Source organism: Triticum aestivum, chromosome 1B (assembly GCF_018294505.1).
Source record: "Triticum aestivum cultivar Chinese Spring chromosome 1B, IWGSC CS RefSeq v2.1, whole genome shotgun sequence".
Taxonomy (NCBI): Eukaryota; Viridiplantae; Streptophyta; class Magnoliopsida; order Poales; family Poaceae; genus Triticum; species Triticum aestivum.
In genome coordinates this window covers 213535800-213553355 of record NC_057795.1, presented here as the reverse complement: position 1 = coordinate 213553355, position 17556 = coordinate 213535800, and the positions used below count along the sequence as shown (strand labels likewise).

At 40.1% G+C, this 17556-nt stretch overlaps 1 long non-coding RNA gene across 2 annotated transcripts; it reads left to right on the top strand.

The window, feature by feature from the left end:
• The first annotated feature begins 421 nt into the window (after positions 1 to 421).
• On the top strand, positions 422 to 3982 carry LOC123116537 (uncharacterized). Of its 2 annotated transcripts, none has more exons than XR_006457110.1 (4): positions 422 to 1206; positions 1621 to 1770; positions 1843 to 1895; positions 3209 to 3982. It is a non-coding gene; the product is annotated as an uncharacterized lncRNA (long non-coding RNA). The 2 variants fall into 2 exon arrangements; XR_006457109.1 differs by having other exon boundaries at positions 3189 to 3982.
• The last annotated feature ends 13574 nt before the right edge of the window (positions 3983 to 17556 follow it).

Sequence of the window (17556 nt, the reverse complement as noted above, 5' to 3'; positions counted from 1 at the left end):
CTGAAGACCAAAAGCACGGCCTCTCTACTTGGTTGCAAGCATGCAGCCTTCACGATCTGGCAGCAGTTCGCCATCCAGAGCTAATCGTTGCCAAAAAATTAGAGGAAGGAGATTAAAACCACATTAGGATTCTAATTACGAGGATAATAGGATTATCCTAGCTTTAATTAATCAACTAGGACCAACTAAAACTAGAATTAGAAGAACTAGAGGAAGCTCCAAAACTTGTATGTTCTTTAGCAAAATCCTCATGTATATATAGGTTAAAGGGGAAGGAGAGGGCAGCCGCCAAGGGGGCCGGCCTAGGAGGGGAAGGAGGATTTTTCCCCCTTGTCAAATTTGACCTTTTTAGCCCATGTTGCCTTCCACCTCTTGGTCTTTTTAGACCCATTGATATTTCAATTAAATAATAAGCCTATTAGTGGCGCAGGGTGAAGAATAAGTAATTCCTCGCCCTAGTCGGCAGCGAGTCGGAGTTCCATGCCCGATCTCATCCCTGTGGCGTGGCTAAGGCTGAGTCGAGTCTGATTCCATCCGCACACGATCTCCCTTTCTACGAACTGTTTCCCCATGACCCTGTTCCCTCGTTCGTGTTTTAATCAACCCTCTACTGGTGAGTGGTGAGCGGAAGGTTTGACGGCGACCAGCGGATGTCAGCTCGCATGGTGGTCGGCGGGTTAGATCGACGGCAATTTCGATGCCCGCATCGGCGTCATCAGCAGGCGTATGTCCTCCATGTCAGCCGCGCGGCGGGTGGTTGTCGTCGCGGCGCTGCAATTGACCGTCGTGGCTGCGATGGTTCGAGCACGGTTGACATGGATTGCAGGAGGATTAGGATCCCGCTGTCCCTGTTTAAGGTTCGTGGTCCTCCCCTATTTATTCTCACGCGCATGGACCCAACTGGCGTGATGCCATTCTTCTCCTTGCATGCGGCTGCAAGTCCCTCCTCTTACACCATGTCGAATTCTAGTTTTTTCTTGCCACCTTACTCCTACTAGGTAACATCTACTTACTGATGTGATTGCTTCCAAGATTTCAGTGCTTATGTGTCCTCCGTAATTTCCCTTTGGATCTCATTCGTGCTGGCTCACCACTTGCATTTCTTGCCCACGAGGTGTTTGTTTTAATGTCTGAGTGGGAACTGCCGATGAAAATGTGCTCAAAGAGGCGCTTCTACCAAGGTGACGCACAGTAATAGATTGATGGGTATGCCATGATTGATTATCCTCTTGTTTGTTTTATATTTTACAGTTATTGATTTTGGAATCTTGTGTTGTATATATACCTTCCATATAGTTTATGATGTCCAATGTGGTTAGCTGAAATGTGCATCAGGATGCTTATTACCTTACTTGTCCAGCCAAAGCTAAGCATCAGTTTTCTTCTCGATGTTCAGTTTACGCCCTTAATTTCACGGCAATGCTTGTTATGTTGAATAATTCATATCGGAAACATTCCTGAATAAGTAACTACTAATATTTTATCAGTCCTAATCTAACTACACCCTTGGTACATGCTTTGCTTGATTTGTTGCTCGTGTCTTAGATTCTCTGGGTGCCAGCACATGTGAATAGGTTTAATCACTTAAACTTGACGGCAGCAATACTTCTTTTTCTGCAGTATTGCTTCTACGATCTTACGAGTACTGAATGCCATGTTCAAGATTGAGGAGATAGATAAGTTCCTTGTGTACAAAGCTTCGGAAAACCTCATGCCGGCCTGCCGGCCAATGTGGGATCTGTAGTGCCGTCGTTGCTCCTCGTTCTTAGGGTAGGGTGGCTGTTGGCCCTCTTCTTGATGTGGTCTATATGTTTCCCTACTCTCATGATTGTCCGCAACCAGGTCTTCACTGCTGGATCTCTTTGGTATTGCTCTCTCTCCAGTAATTTACACGGGTATGTGTCTATTTACTTTCCCATCGTTAGTATCTACTCCCTCCGTCCGGAAATACTTGTCATCAGAATGAATAAAAGAGGATGTATCTAGATGTATTTTAGTTCTACATACATCCCTTTTTGTCCATTTTGATGACTAGTATTTTCGGACGGAGGGAGTACTTGAATGTACCAAAACCACGACACTTATTTTGGGACGGAGGGAGTAGTTAAATTTAGCAAGAATTTGAGTTAGCTGAATTTAGCTAGATTACGTCCCAAAATGCAGACCTGAAGCATTGTGTATCGGGATTTGATTTCGTTCCCAAATTTAGGTGTTCTAGGAAAATCCAGTTTCCCAACTAACTTGTGTATGGGTTTTGTAGCACGAGTCATCTCTATCTATATCCGTCATTTAGCTATTGCATTTTCTCAAAAGAAATTAGGCAATTAGCAACTGATTTTCCCTTTTGTATGATAGCTATGTTTGTGTTCGGCTAGCTAGTGTTGGCGGTGTTCCTGTAGGACCTCAGTAATGCCAAGAGATACTATGTAGTTGGTTCTACCACCTTGTTGCCGCAACAAAATTCGTCCTGTATAAAAAAAATCATAAGAAAAATAATTCTGTATCAAAATTGCTGGAATCTTTTGGTACATGTAAACAAGGAACTCTGGATTACCATGTCAATATGACTTCCGAATTAAATAGTTATTCCTAGAAAGTTGCTGAGAAGCTGATTTGCTTTTCTTAGTAGGACAATCGGTAAAACTATACTAATCATTTTTTTAGGCATACTCCCTCTATTCAAAACACAAGGGTTATATTTTCTGTAAAAAAATACATATGTTTTATCTTCCCATATTTATATCCTCTATTTCCTTCCAATATATATGGTTAACCATCTATACTAAGTTACTAACTACTCTTACTTTGTCATGAATTTTATGGCCATTTCGGCCATTTACTTTTTCGATTGTGTTTACTCCCCGTGCTTGTTCAAACATGACTTAAAATTTTAAAAAGAAATGGAGGGTGCCCCAGTTATTTTGTAGACACGATAATCTGCAAGTACTTGTGTGATATGTGTACGTGGAAACTACCCAGTGCAGACATGATAGTTTGATAAATGAAGCTAGAAAACAGCTGATCGTGTCTAGCAGTGTTAGGAATATGCCCTATTTGCAAGCTTTCAAACTTCCTCCACGAAATTGTGTTTCTTGTTGTTAAATGATTGCTTTTCGGTTCATCAGTATTTACTTGTTTACTGCTGGAATATTAGTCTGAAAGGCAACTGTATTGGGATTTATGGTTAGGCTTACTGTGGCGTCAACAGGATGAAGCTTGGTTGAGAGAAGCCCTGTAATTTGCAAATATTTCTGGAGCTCTCACCGGGTCAGACAGAGGAGCTACTCATGCACAGCAAGTGGCTAATACCCTAACCGATGTACTCCCTGTTCTACTAAATCAGCGACGAGTAATATGGAACGGAGGGAGTAGCTTCTTAAGTCAGAGAGGCACACAGTTCTCATCTTGTCTTCTATGTAATGTTCCGCCTAATACACATTTTGCAGACAGGCACCAATGTTCTTATTCAATGTGTCTACGCACGGCAAACTTGATGGCACTGTCTCGCTAGGCATGATCCTGAGGCCAAATATTTGGGATAATCTGGAAGACTGTTGGATACACATGGCAGATTGCTGAAGGCAGGTCGATTCTTTAGTTACGCTCACATGTTGGATCTTGTGGAAGCAAAAGAATGCAAGAGTGCAGCACAATGTTAGTGATCTTGTGGACTGAATCAAGGATGATTACAAACTCTGGAAAAGGGCTAGGGCGGAGGGAGCTGAACCAATAGAGTAGTTAGCATTGTGTTAGTTGGAGGGAGTATATCTGTTTTTTCTATAAAACTATAAAACTCGGGTATGCAAATCGTCTACTCTTGAAGAATAATAGTACTAGGATAGTTTTAAGTTTCCTTTTCTGTACTATCATAAAAAATGGACTCGGGTTCAATTATATTAGAATAATTCAACCTGGCTGTTTGGTGCCGTGTCGGTGTTCCAAACAAGGTGCAAGATGGCATAATGTATTTTACCTTCTAACTCATGGACTGTGTGTTGCCGACATATTATTAATGTTAATGGTCGGCTCCCAAATTTCTTTGTTTTGTTCTTACGCCAGCTTCAAATTTCCTGTGCCAGTGGTCAGCAGAATTAGTCGATTTTGTCCCTGTTTTATGTTAATTACAAATTTTTTTCATCAGAATACACTAGTTTGTTATGTTGGTGGTTGACAAGATGACCGGACCGGCTGAACCCTTCAAACAGCTTGTGGACGACAGCATCCTAGAGACACAACTCGGCTTGCTCTCCACTGTCCACCCTCTAGCACTGTTTCTCTCGGAGTTGACTGATTTTTTTTTATACTTTTCAAAGAAATTTGCTGGCGTTGCCGCAATTTCTTTTTTTTTGCTGGTGCGTGGTGACAGAAGAAAATGGGATAGAGCTTACGCCACCATATATATATATATATATATATATATATATATATATATATATATATATATATATATATACTGACATCTCCAAAAACTTTTTCCACTTATATATAATTTCTCGGTAATACTACTCACCGAAACCCTTCCGGTGACCCTGAAACGCTTCTGGATCCTCTCGAAAGTATATGTATACTGACAAATATATTCTCATGACTCCAGTCTAACTAACACTTAGACGATCGTGATTGCTTTAAGCTTGTGACCCAGTAGGTTCGATAACTCATAGACATGAAAGAAATTGTTCGTTCAATGACCGACAGTGGGATCGTGCACGTCCATATTGGTCCCTCTGAGCACACGAATGATATTTGAGTGAATTTTTGGTTATTATGTGATGTTCCCTTTGCTTAGAGATACTTCACAAAACCCGGGATGCATCAGTATCCTCCTGCGTCATCACCATGCTCACTACACCGAAATCCTCGTTACCGATTTTGTTCTTGTTTCTCGTTATTGTGTTTCGGCATCCCCGTGACGAAGTCAAGTGTTTATGGCCAGACGATGATTGATGCCATCCCACTAACAGGTCCATAAGAATATCTCTCCATCGTCGGAGGAGCAAAATCCCACTCTCGATCTATCTAATCTCTTGTCAAACTTTTCAATGAACCTGTAAGTTGTCGTCATGATCATCGTGTTACAGGTGACTGATACGTCCATTTTGCATCATGCTTTTATACTGATATTTATTGCATTATGGGCCGTTATTACACATTATAGAACAATATGTATGCCTTTTCTCTTATTTTACAAGGTTTACATGAAGAGGGAGAATGGCGGCAGCTGGAATTCTGGGCTGGAAAAGGAGCAAATATTAGAGACCTATTCCGCACAACTCCAAAAGTCCTGAAACTTCACGGGGAGTCATTTTGGAATTAATAAAAAATATTGGGCGAAGAAAGCACCAGAGGGGGGCCACCTGCCATCCACAAGGGTGGAGGGCGCGCCATACCCCCTGGGCACGCCTTACCCCCCTAGGCGCACCCACTACCTTGTGGGCCACCTGGAAGGCCCCTGAGGCCCATCTTCTACTATATGGTGTGATTTGACCTGGGAAAAAATATCAGAATGAAGCTTTCGGGACGAAGCGCCGCCGTCTCGAGGCGGAACCTAGGCAGAACCAATCTAGGGCTTCGGCGGAGCTGTTCTGCCGGGGAAACTTCCCTCCGAGAGGAGGAAATCGAAGCCATCATCATCACCAATGATAATCATCAAGAGAGGGTCAATTTCCATCAACATCTTCACCTGAAGCATCTCCTCTCAAACCCTAGTTCATCTCTTGTATCCGATCTTTGTCTCAAAACCTCTGATTGGTAACTGTGGGTTGCTAGTAGTGTTGATAAATCCTTATAGTTGATGCTAGTTGGTTTATTCGGTGGAAGATTATATGTTCAGATCCTTAATGATAATTAATACTCCTCTGATTATGAACATGCACATGCTTTGTGAGTAGTTATGTTTGTTCCTGAGGACATGGGAGAAGTCTTGTTATAAGTAATCATGTGAATTTGGTATTCGTTCGTATTTTAGTGAGATGTATGTTGTCTTTCCTCTAGTGGTGTTATGTGAACATCGACTACATGACACTTCACCATGATTTGGGCCTAGGGGAAGGTATTGGGAAGTAATAAGTAGATGATGGTTTGCTAGAGTGATAGAAGCTTAAACCCTAGTTTATGCGTTGCTTCGTAAGGGGCTGATTTGGATCTATATGTTTCATGCTATGGTTAGATTTATCTTAATTCTTCTTTCGTAGTTGCAGATGCTTGTGAGACGGGTTAATCATAAGCGAGAGGCCTGTCCAAGGAAGGACAACACCCAAGCACCGGCCTACCCACATATCAAATTATCAAAGTAATGAATGCGAATCATATGAGCATGATGAAAACTAACTTGACAATAACTCCCATGTGTCCTTAGGAGCGCTTTGCTTTACATAAGAGTTCGTCCAGGCTTGTCCTTTGCTACAAAAAGGATTGGGCCACCTTGCTGCATCTTTTTTACTTTTGTTACTTGTTACCCGTTACGAATTATCTCATCATACAACTATCTGTCACCGATAATTTCAGTGCTTGTAGAGAATATCTTGTTGAAAACCGCTTGTCATTTCCTTCTCCTCCTCGTTGGGTTCGACACTCTTACTTATCGAAAGGACTATGATAGATCCCCTATACTTGTGGATCATCAAGACTATTTTCTGGCTCCGTTGCCGGGGAGTGAAGCGCCTTTGGTGATTGGAATTTGGTAAGGAAACATTTACATTACATGCTGAAATTTACTGTCACTTGCTACTATGGAAAATAATCCTTTGAGGGGCTTGTTCGGGGTATCTTCAATCGGCCAGAAGAGCAAAGAGTTTCTCCTCAACCTACTGAACCTACTGAAAATATTTATTATGAAATTCCTTCGGGTATGATAGAGAAACTGCTAGCTAATCCTTATGTAGGAGATGGAACATTACATCCTGATATGCACCTAATCTATGTGGATGAAGTTTGTGGATTATTTATGCTTGCAGGTTTGCTCGAGGATGTTGTCAAGAAGAAGGTATTCCCTTTACCTTTTAAGGGAAAGGCATTGACATGATATAGGCTATGTGATGATATTGGATCATGGAACTACAACCGATTTAAATTGGAATTTCATCAGACGTTTTATCCTACGCATCTGGTTCATCGGGATTGGAATTATATATATAATTTTTGGCCTCATGAAGGAGAAAGTGTCGCTCAACCTTGGGGAAGGCTTAAATCAATGTTATATTCATGCCGCAACCATGAGCTCTCAGAGAAATTATTATTCAGAATATTTATGCTTGGCTTTCCCATAATGGTCAATCCATGCTCGATACTTCCTGTACTGGTTCTTTTATGAAGAAGGATATTGAATTCAAATAGGATTTATTGGAAAGAATTAAACGCAACTCTGAAGATTGGGAACTCGAGGAAGGTAACGAGTCAGGTATAAACCTTAAGTTTGATTGAGTTAAATCTTTTATGGATACCGATGCTTTTCGTGGATTTAGCACTAAATGTGGACTTGACTCTTAGATAGTAGCTTCTTTTTGTGAATCATTTGCTACTCATGTTGATCTCCCTAAGGAGAAGTAGTTTAAATATCATCCTCCCATTGAAGTGAAAGTATTAGAACCTATTAAAATTTAAGAAGAAACTATTACTTATAATGTTGATCCTATTGTTCCTACTGCTTATATTGAGAAACCACCTTTTCCTATTAGAATAAAGGATCATGCTAAAGCTTCAACTGTGGTTCGTAAGAGTTATACTAGAACACCTACACCCCCTGAGCAAATTAAAATTGAACCTAGTATTGCTATGGTTAAATATCTCTTGGTTGATAATATTGATGCACATGTTATTTATTTCTGTGATGAAGCTGCTAGGATTGCTAAACCTGATATTAAAGATAAACATAGACCTATTGTTGGCATGCCTATTGTTTCCGTTAAAATAGGAGATCATTTTTATCATGGATTATGTGATGTGGGTGCTAGCATATTGATCTTTGATGGTCTCCAAACCAAATATTTTGAAGTCAAGTTGTGAAAGCATAGTATAGTGACGAGACAATGCATCAGCAATAACATTTTCTTTACCCTTCTTGTGTTTAATGACATAAGGGAAAGTCTCAATGAATTCAACCCATTTAGCGTGTCTATGATTCAGTTTAGCTTGACTTTTAATATGTTTCAAAGATTCATGATCAGAATGTATAACAAATTCTTTGGGCCATAAATAATGTTGCCATGTTTCTAAAGTCCGAACAAGAGCATATAATTCTTTATCATAAGTAGAATAATTCAGTCTAGGCCCACTCAATTTTTCAGAAAAGTATGCAACAGGTTTGCCATCTTGTAATAACACACCTCCTAATCCAATTCCGCTAGCATCACATTCAAGCTCAAAAGTCTTATTAAAATCAGGAAGTTGGAGTAAAGGAGCATGTGTCAACTTATCTTTCAATACCGTGAAGGCTTCTTCCTGTGCGGTACCCCAAACAAAAGGCACATCCTTCTTTGTAAGCTCATTGAGAGGTGCAGCAATGGTGCTGAAATCTCTCATAAAACGCCTATAGAATCCAACGAGGCCAAGAAAACTCCTCACTTGTGTAACCGTTTTGGGCTGCGGCCAACTCTTAATAGCTTCAATCTTGGCTTTATCAACTTCAATTCCCTGTGGAGTAACAACATAGCCAAGAAAAGACACTCGGTCGGTGCAAAAGATGCACTTCCCAAGGTTACCAAACAAACGTGCATCGCGTAGAGCAATAAAAACATCACGTAAATGTTCCAAATGTTCCTCCAAAGATCTGCTATAAATCAATATGTCATCAAAGTAAACTACCACAAATCGTCCAATGAAAGCACAAAAAACTTCGTTCATTAATCTCATGAAAGTACTAGGTGCATTAGTTAAACCAAAAGGCATGACTAACCACTCATATAATCCAAACTTAGTTTTAAATGCTGTTTTCCATTCATCCCCCAATTTCATACGAATTTGATGGTATCCACTACGCAAATCCACTTTGGAGAATATTGTAGAGCCACTCAATTCATCAAGCATATCATCTAGCCTAGGAATAGGAGGACGATAACGAATAGTAATATTATTAACGCCTCTACAATCAACACACATACGCAATGTACCATCCTTTTTCGGCACTAGAATAATAGGAACAACACAAGGACTAAGGGATTCGCGTATATAACCTTTGTCGAGAAGCTCTTGTACTTGACGCATAATCTCCTTCGTCTCCTCTGGATTGGTACGGTATGGCGCACGGTTTGGCAGTGAAGCACCGGGAGTTAAGTCAATCTGATGCTCAATCCCTCGAATAGGCGGTAATCCCGGTGGCACGTCTTGTGGAAAGACGTCAGCGAACTCCTGCAAAATGTTAGTGACAACAGGAGGCAAAGAGGAAGGCCGTCCTCAAATGAATATAATGCCTCTTTGCACACAAAAGCATAGCAAACAGATTTGCTAAAATCTAGCTCATCAATATCAGATTTAGTGGAAAGTAAACATGCACTTTTCAATTTAATTTCAGAAGCAACACTAGATGGTTTACTATTAGGCTTCATTTGTTGCTCAAATTCTTTTGCCACAATCTGATTTTCACTCTTATTTTTCTCCTGTTTTGCTTTATTAGCTCTATTAATATCATCTTTCAAAATGGACTCAGGAGTCATAGGAAGCAAAGTAATATTTTTATCCTTATGAACAAGAGTATACTGATTGTTTCTACCATGGTGTACAGAATTTTTATCAAATTGCCATGGTCGACCAAGTAATAAGGAACATGCTTGCATAGGTACCACATCACAATCAACATAATCATCATATGTAGAGATACTAAAATGCACATGAACAATACGTGTTACCTTAACCTTACCGCTGTTGTTGAACCATTGGATGTAGTAAGGATGTGGATGTGGTCTTGTGGTGAGAGATAGCTTCTCCACCATCTCCATGCTAGCCAAGTTGTTGCAGCTCCCTCCATCTATGATGACGCGCACAGAACGTTCCTTCACAACTCCCTTTGTATGGAACAAATTGTGCCTTTGATTTTGCTCAGCTTGTGTGACCTGCACACTCAAAACACGTTGAGCAACTAAACATTCATACCTGTCAGCGTCTTCAGGAGCCATGTATTGCGTCTCATGATCAGAATCATCTCCACCATGTTCTTCACGTGTAATAAGAGCCAAAGTCTCCTCATCATAGTCACTAGCGGACTCATACCCACCATCCTCAGTAGCAATCATCACACGCTGAGATTTGCATTCTCTCGCATAATGACCTCTTCCCTTACAACAACGACAAATAATATCACTTGTGTGCCCTGTTGATGCCATGGAAGAAGAAGAACTCTGTGCAGGCCTGGCAGGTGCGCTCTTGGCAGATAATGGTGGTTGTGCCTGTTTTCTTATATCACGGCTGGAGGTGGCACCTGCTGGAGGTGCTGGTGCAGTTGAAGTAGAAGATGCACGCAGTGTCCATGATGAAGGTCGGCCTGTAGAAAAGTTAGTTCGCGCCAATGCTTGTCGATCCTGCACTTCATGTTCAGCTTTACAAGCAAGATGGAATAAACGAGTGATATTAGTATACTCCTTATACTCTAGAATGGTCTGAATCTCTTTATTTAATCCACCCAGAAAACATGCAAGCATAGCTTCATTGTCCTCAACAATACCACATCTAATCATGCCAGTTTGTAATTCCTGATAATATTCTTCTACAAAATTTTTTCCTTGTCTTAAGCGCTGCAATTTTTGAAGCAATTCACGTTGATAATATGGTGGAACCCAACGAGTACGCATAGCAGTTTTCAAAGCAACCCAAGTAGTTGGAATAGGATATAATCTACAATGTTCAGACCACCATACACATGCAAAGCTAGTGAAAGCACAAACAACAGCAGGAACACGTCTCTCCTCAGGATATTGTAAACATGTAAATCGTTGTTCAGTTTCTAACTCCCAAGTAAGATATATATCAGGAACATATCTACCCTCAAATGGTGGAATATTCAATTTCAGTTTAGGAAGATGGTCATGATCTCGTACGTGAGGTGGTGGTGCAGGCCTACCATTGCGAACATATACCTGAGGTCGACCTGCTGGTGGTGGTGCTGGTGGCTTCACGTAGTTCTGATTTTGATCAACCTCATCCTCGTAATAGTCCTCCACCTCTGAAGTAACAGCAGGAGCTACAGAAGCACCGACAACAGTAGCAGCGGCACCAGAATTTTGTCCTGGTTCAATAGGAACACGCTGTGCTCGCCCTACTGTATCGCGGCGTAGAACTACTTGTGGGAGACGTTTGAGTAATTCATCAAACTTGGCGTCCAACTTGGTGTCAATTGTCTTCTCAATGTCATCCATCCTCTCCAATGCCTTTCCAAAACTGGCCATCACGTCTTCCACCTGTTGACCCAACATTTGATGAAACTTATCATGAAGATCCTTGTTCGTCATGTTCTCCCAGTCAATCTCATCGGCTTGTGATCCTGGCATGGTTAGCAGCAATAGAAACACAAAATAATATGATTCTATAGACTAGTAGGAAGCGGTGGTGGTGGTGGTGTGTCACAAATCCTTCAAGCGAATCTCAAATTCTTACCAGTTCTTACCCAGCAGCAGGTGGTGATCGGCAACCGTTGTAGTCAAAACTCTCAAAGCTTGGATAGAGCGATTACCAGGGAGAATCAAACACACGACGTAGATGTATGTGGAGCTGGGAAGGCTTATAATATGGTAGCATAAAGGGTCAGCAATAATCAATTCAGAGATGCAAAGTTGAATAAACGCTCAACGACGGTACTGTGCTGGTCCTAGGCTAGACCGTGCTAGAGACGTGAGCCTAGAACACTAACAAAATCACGGCGCTGCACGTAAACAAGGGAGGAGCACACTCTAAATTTTTTCCCTATTTTTTTCACTTTTTTTGCACTTCTTTTTCCTCTTTTTTTTGCTCTGCAACAATTTTTTTTCGAAAAAGTCTACAAATGGTCTAGAAACTGCCTAGCCAGAATTTTCCAGACTTAATTTTTTTTTGAAACTGGAGCTATTTTTCTACTGCGGGTAACCCGAAAGTTCGGGAGTCCTTCTCTATCACGACTTGGAGTATGGCGTGATCTGGAAATCAAAAACAAAGCAACAAATACTGGACTCAGACTAGGACTGGTGGCAGAGATGAATCTGGTGGAACTCGGACTGGTGGCGGAGATGAATCGGGTGGAACTCGGACTGGTGGCAGATATATGTTGCAGGTGGACTCGAATTGGCGTGATGGAGGTGGATATGTGGTATATGGCTGCGGTGATGTCGATGATGGTAGATGGCAGCGGTGATGACGATGGTGGTATATGGCAGCGGTGATGACAATGGTGGTATATGGCAGCGGTGATGATGATGATGCGGCGGCGGCGTGACAATTTGTGAACAGAACTCGAAACTCTAAAGTACTAGACACTAAGACCAACAACTAGACACGACGATGCAACCGCAAATTCAACAACGCAAATACAGAAAAGATTATGTAATGGCTCAGACTGGTTCGGATATGATGAACTAACCCTAAATTTTTTTGTGTGGCTTTTTCGTGGACTATAGGTATGAAGAACAGACTCGATCTAAACTACGAAAAACTATAAAATCTCACCGAGCAACCTGGAAATCTGATACCACTTGATAGAGGCAAAGGTGTCCCATCTTTTGATGAGATGGTGGCTATCGTTTTGGAGGAAGTCGACTTTGCCGATCCGACTACGAACGTGCGAGGACGTCGCGCCTTAGCAATCGCTAAACCAACTCCAAGAGGTTATTGACCACGCCGGAGCATGATCAACCTGACCATGAAGGTCTGTTTCCTGCAGGCAAACAAAGAACAGGCAAGAAACTAAGATAGCAATCTGGATATTGCGAATATAAGAGGAAAGCTTTATTGATCAAGATGGGGTTCTGAGACACCTTTGTCTGGTCGTTGAACACAAACGAAGTACGCGAAGTTGCAGCTATGGCGAACTTTAATCTAAACAAAACCCAAAGTCTAAATGGTGCCCTAAGGGCTGTATATATGGAGGAAGAGGGGGTGAATTTCGTGGCCCTTGGTGGAGGGGTCCGAAACTAACCCTATCTCTTGTTTCCCCACACATACGGACTCTAAAAATAGCCTATACTTATGTATTTCAAAATTACATGGGCTTGGCCCAATAATAAGGTGACGCAACACCTAGAATAGCCTCTGGACGAAATTTATGAAGTGACATCTTGTATATTTCGTCCAAGGCTTCATGCACTCATTATGGTGGCTTCAAAGTCATGAAATCATCACTTGTAACTCCATTCTTGTCCCCCTTGCGCATGCCATCATCTCCATGCTTGTTCTTGCTCCAATGTTCATCCTTATCCAAGCTAGGCCCTTCATTTGTAAGCAAAACAAATGTATCCAATTTATACAGCATCATATTCTCATGAACATTAGAATCATTACCAAGAAACGAAAGTACCTGGTAATTTAGTTGGCGTGCGCGAGCTCTAGTAATTGGTCCAGTATGTATAGCAGCAGGAACTGTGGGTGTAACAATGGTATTGATGTCCTCATCATAGTGTGAGTGCAATTCCTTTTATTTGATATAAAAAAATTATGAATGATATTGCACGTGCTGAGATAGAAGATATTGATGTTACTATTAAGCTTGCCAATAGAGATACTATTTTGCCAATTGGGATTGTTAGAGATGTTGAAGTCTTGTGTGGGAAAATAAAATACCCTACTGATTTTCTTGTTCTTGCTTCCCCACAAGATGATTTTTGTCCCATTATATTTGGTAAACCTTTCTTGAATACTGTTAATGCTAGGATAGACTGCAAGAAAGATATAGTTACTGTTGGTTTAGGGGATATGTCTCATGATTTTAATTTCTCTAAATTTCGTAGACAACCCCAGGATAAAGAATTGCCTAGTAAGGATGAAATTATTGGTCTTGCTTCTAATGTCGTGCCTCCTACTGATCCTTTAGAACAATATTTGCTATACCATGAAAATGATATGTTTATGAATGAAAGAAAGGAATTAGATGAAATATTCTTTAATCAAGGTCCTATTTTGAAACATAATTTCCCTGTTGAAATCCTAGGGGATCCTCCTACACCCAAGGGTGATTCCTTGTTTGAGCTTAAACAAATACCCGATACTTTGAAATATGCTTATCTTGATGAAAAGAAGATATATCCTGTTATTATTAGTTCTAACCTGTCAGAGCATGACGATTTTTTTTATTGAAAACTCTGAAGAAGCACCGTGCCGCTATTGGATATACTCTTGATGATCTTATGGGCATTAGTCCCACTCTACGCCAACACAAAATTAATTTGGAGCCTGATGCTAAACCAGTTGTTTATCATCAACAACGGTTAAATCCTAAGATGAAAGAAGTGGTAAGAAATGATATACCAAAGCTTATAGAGGCAGGTACAATTTATCCTATAGCTGATAGTATATGGGTAAGTCCTGTTCATTGTGTCCCTAAGAAGGGAGGTATTACTGTTGTTCCTAATGATTAAAATGAATTGATTCCACAAAGAATTGTTACAGGTTATAGAATGGTAATTGGTTTTCACAAATTAAACAAAGCTACTAGAAAAGATCATTACCCTCTACCTTTTATTGATCAAATGCTAGAAAGACTATCCAAACATACACATTTTTGCTTTCTAGATGGTTATACTGGTTTCTCTTAAATACCCATGTCAAAAGATGATCAGTAAAAGACCACTTTTACTTGCCCTTTCAGTATTTTTTCTTATAGACGTATGCCTTTTGATTTATGCAATGCACCTACTACCTTTCAAAGATGCATGAATGCTATATTCTCTGACTTCTGTGAAAAGATTGTTGAGGTTTTCATGGATGATTTCTCCGTTTATGGATCTTCTTTTGACAATTGCTTAAGAAACCTTGATCAAGTTTTGCATAGATGTGAAGAAACTAATCTCGTCTTGAACTGGGAGAAGTGCCACTTTATGGTTAATGAAGGTATTGTCTTGGGGCTTAAAATTTCTGAAAGAGGTATTGAATTTGATAAAGCTGAAGTAGATGCTATTGAAAAGATGCCATGTCCTAAAGATATCAAAGGTATAATAAGTTTCCTTGGTCATGCTGGTTTCTATAGGAGGTTTATCAAAGACTTCTCTGACATTTCTAGGCCTCTCACTAATCTCTTGCAAAAAGATGTTCCTTTTGTTTTTGAAGATGATTGTGTAGAAGCATTTGAGATACTTAAGAAAGCCTTGATTTCTGCACCTATTATTCAACCGCCTGATTGGAATTTACCCTTTGAAATTATGTGCGATGCTAATGATTATGCTATTGGTGCTGTTCTAGGGCAAAGAGTTGATAAGAATTTGAATGTCATTCATTATTCTAGTAAAACTCTAGACAGTTCCCAGAGAATTATGCTACTACTGAAAAATAATTTTTAGCACTTGTTTTTGCTTGTGATAAGTTCAGATCTTATATTGTTGATTCCAAATAGTAATTGTTCACACTGATCATGCTACTATTAAATATCTTATGGAAAAGAAAGATGCTAAACCTAGACTTATTAGATGGGTTCTCTTACTGCAAGAATTTGATTTTCATATTATTGATAGAAAGGGAGCTAAGAACCCCGTCGCAGACAACTTGTCTAGGTTAGAAAATATTCTTGATGACCCACTGCCTATTGATGATAGTTTTCCTGATGAGAAATTAACTGTCACAAATGCTTCTGGTAATACTCCATGGTATGCTGATTATGCTAATTACATTATTGTTAAATTTATGCCACCTAGTTTCACATACCAGCAAAAGAGAAGGTTTTTCTATGATTTAAGACATTACTTTTGGGATGACCCACACCTTTATAAAGGAGTAGATGGTGTTATTAGACGTTGTGTACCTGAGCATGAACAGGAACAGATCTTACGCAAGTGTCACTCTGAGGCTTGCGGAGGACACCATGCTGGAGATAGAACTGCACACAAGGTATTACAATCTGGTTTTTATTGGCCTACTCTCTTCAAGGATGCTCGTAAGTTTGTCTTGTCTTGTGATGAATGTCAAAGAATTGGTAATATTAGTAGACGTCGGGAAATGCATATGAATTATTGACTTGTTATTGAACCATTTGATGTTTCGGGCTTTGATTATATGGGACCTTTTCCTTCCTCCAACGGGTATACACATATTTTAGTTGCTGTTGATTACGTTACTAAGTGGGTAGAAGCTATTCCAACTAGTAGTGCTGATCATAACACCTCTATTATGATGCTTAAAGAAGTTATTTTTCTGAGGTTTGGGTCCCTAGATATTTAATGACTGATGGTGGTTCACATTTTATTCACAGTGCTTTCCATAAATTGCTTGCTAAATATGATGTTAACCATATAATTGCATCTCCATATTATCCTCGGCCTAGTGGTCAAGTAGAATTGAGCAATAGAGATATTAAATTAATTTTGCAAAAGACGGTTAATAGATAAAGAAAGAATTGGTCTAAGAAACTTGATGATGCATTATGGGCTTATAGAACTGTTTATAAAAAATCTATGGGTATGTCTCCATATCAAATGGTTTATGGAAAGGCTTGTCACTTACCTCTTGAACTAGAACACAAAGCTTATTGGGCAATCAAAGAGCTCAACTATGATTTCAAACTTCTCTGTGAGAAGAGGTTATTTAACACAAGCTCGCTTGAAGAATGGAGAACCCAAGCATATGAGAATGCCAAGTTGTTTAAAGAAAAAGTTAAAAGATGGCATGAAAAAAGGATAGAAAAGCATGAGTTTAATGTAGGTGATCATGTTTTGCTGTACAAGTCTCGTTTAAGATTTTTTGCAGGAAAGCTTCTCTCTAAATGGGAAGGTCCTTACATTATCGAGGAGGTCTATCGTTCCAATGCCATCAAAATCAACAATGCTGAAGGCACAAATCCGAAGGTCGTAAACGGTCAAATAATCAAACATTATATCTCAGGTAATCCCATAATGTTGAAACCAATATAATTAATACCATAACACCGGAGGAGTACATAAGGGATACTCTGCAGAATGTTTCAGACTCCGAAAAGGAATAGGTATGTGGTACGATAAGTAAACCAACTCCAAAACTGTTCTAATAACAATTTTTCTCCGTTTTGGAATATTTAAAAATTTAGGAAAATTAAAAGTAGTCCAAAAGAGATACCAGGAGATCACAAGTGTGGAGGGCACGCCCTACCCCCTGGGTGCGCCCCCTGCCTTGTGGCCACCTTGTGTGCCCTCCGGACTCTGTTTTCTTGCACAATAATTCTTTTTGTCGGTAAAAATTCATTATACCGAAGGTTTTGACCACCGTGCCACAACAAAATCCCATGTTCTTGTGTTTAGCTAATTCTGCAGCAGATTTGGAGCAAGATGTCTTCCCAAGATGAATAGGAAGTCCCACTACCCCAACCTGGGGATATGCACGTGGAGTTCAAAAAGTCAAGTCTCCCCACTAAAGCAAACAAACCTAAGATCGAGATTATCCCTTTCCGTCTTTTGCAGGAGAGCGAGTAAGAATTATGCAAAAAGG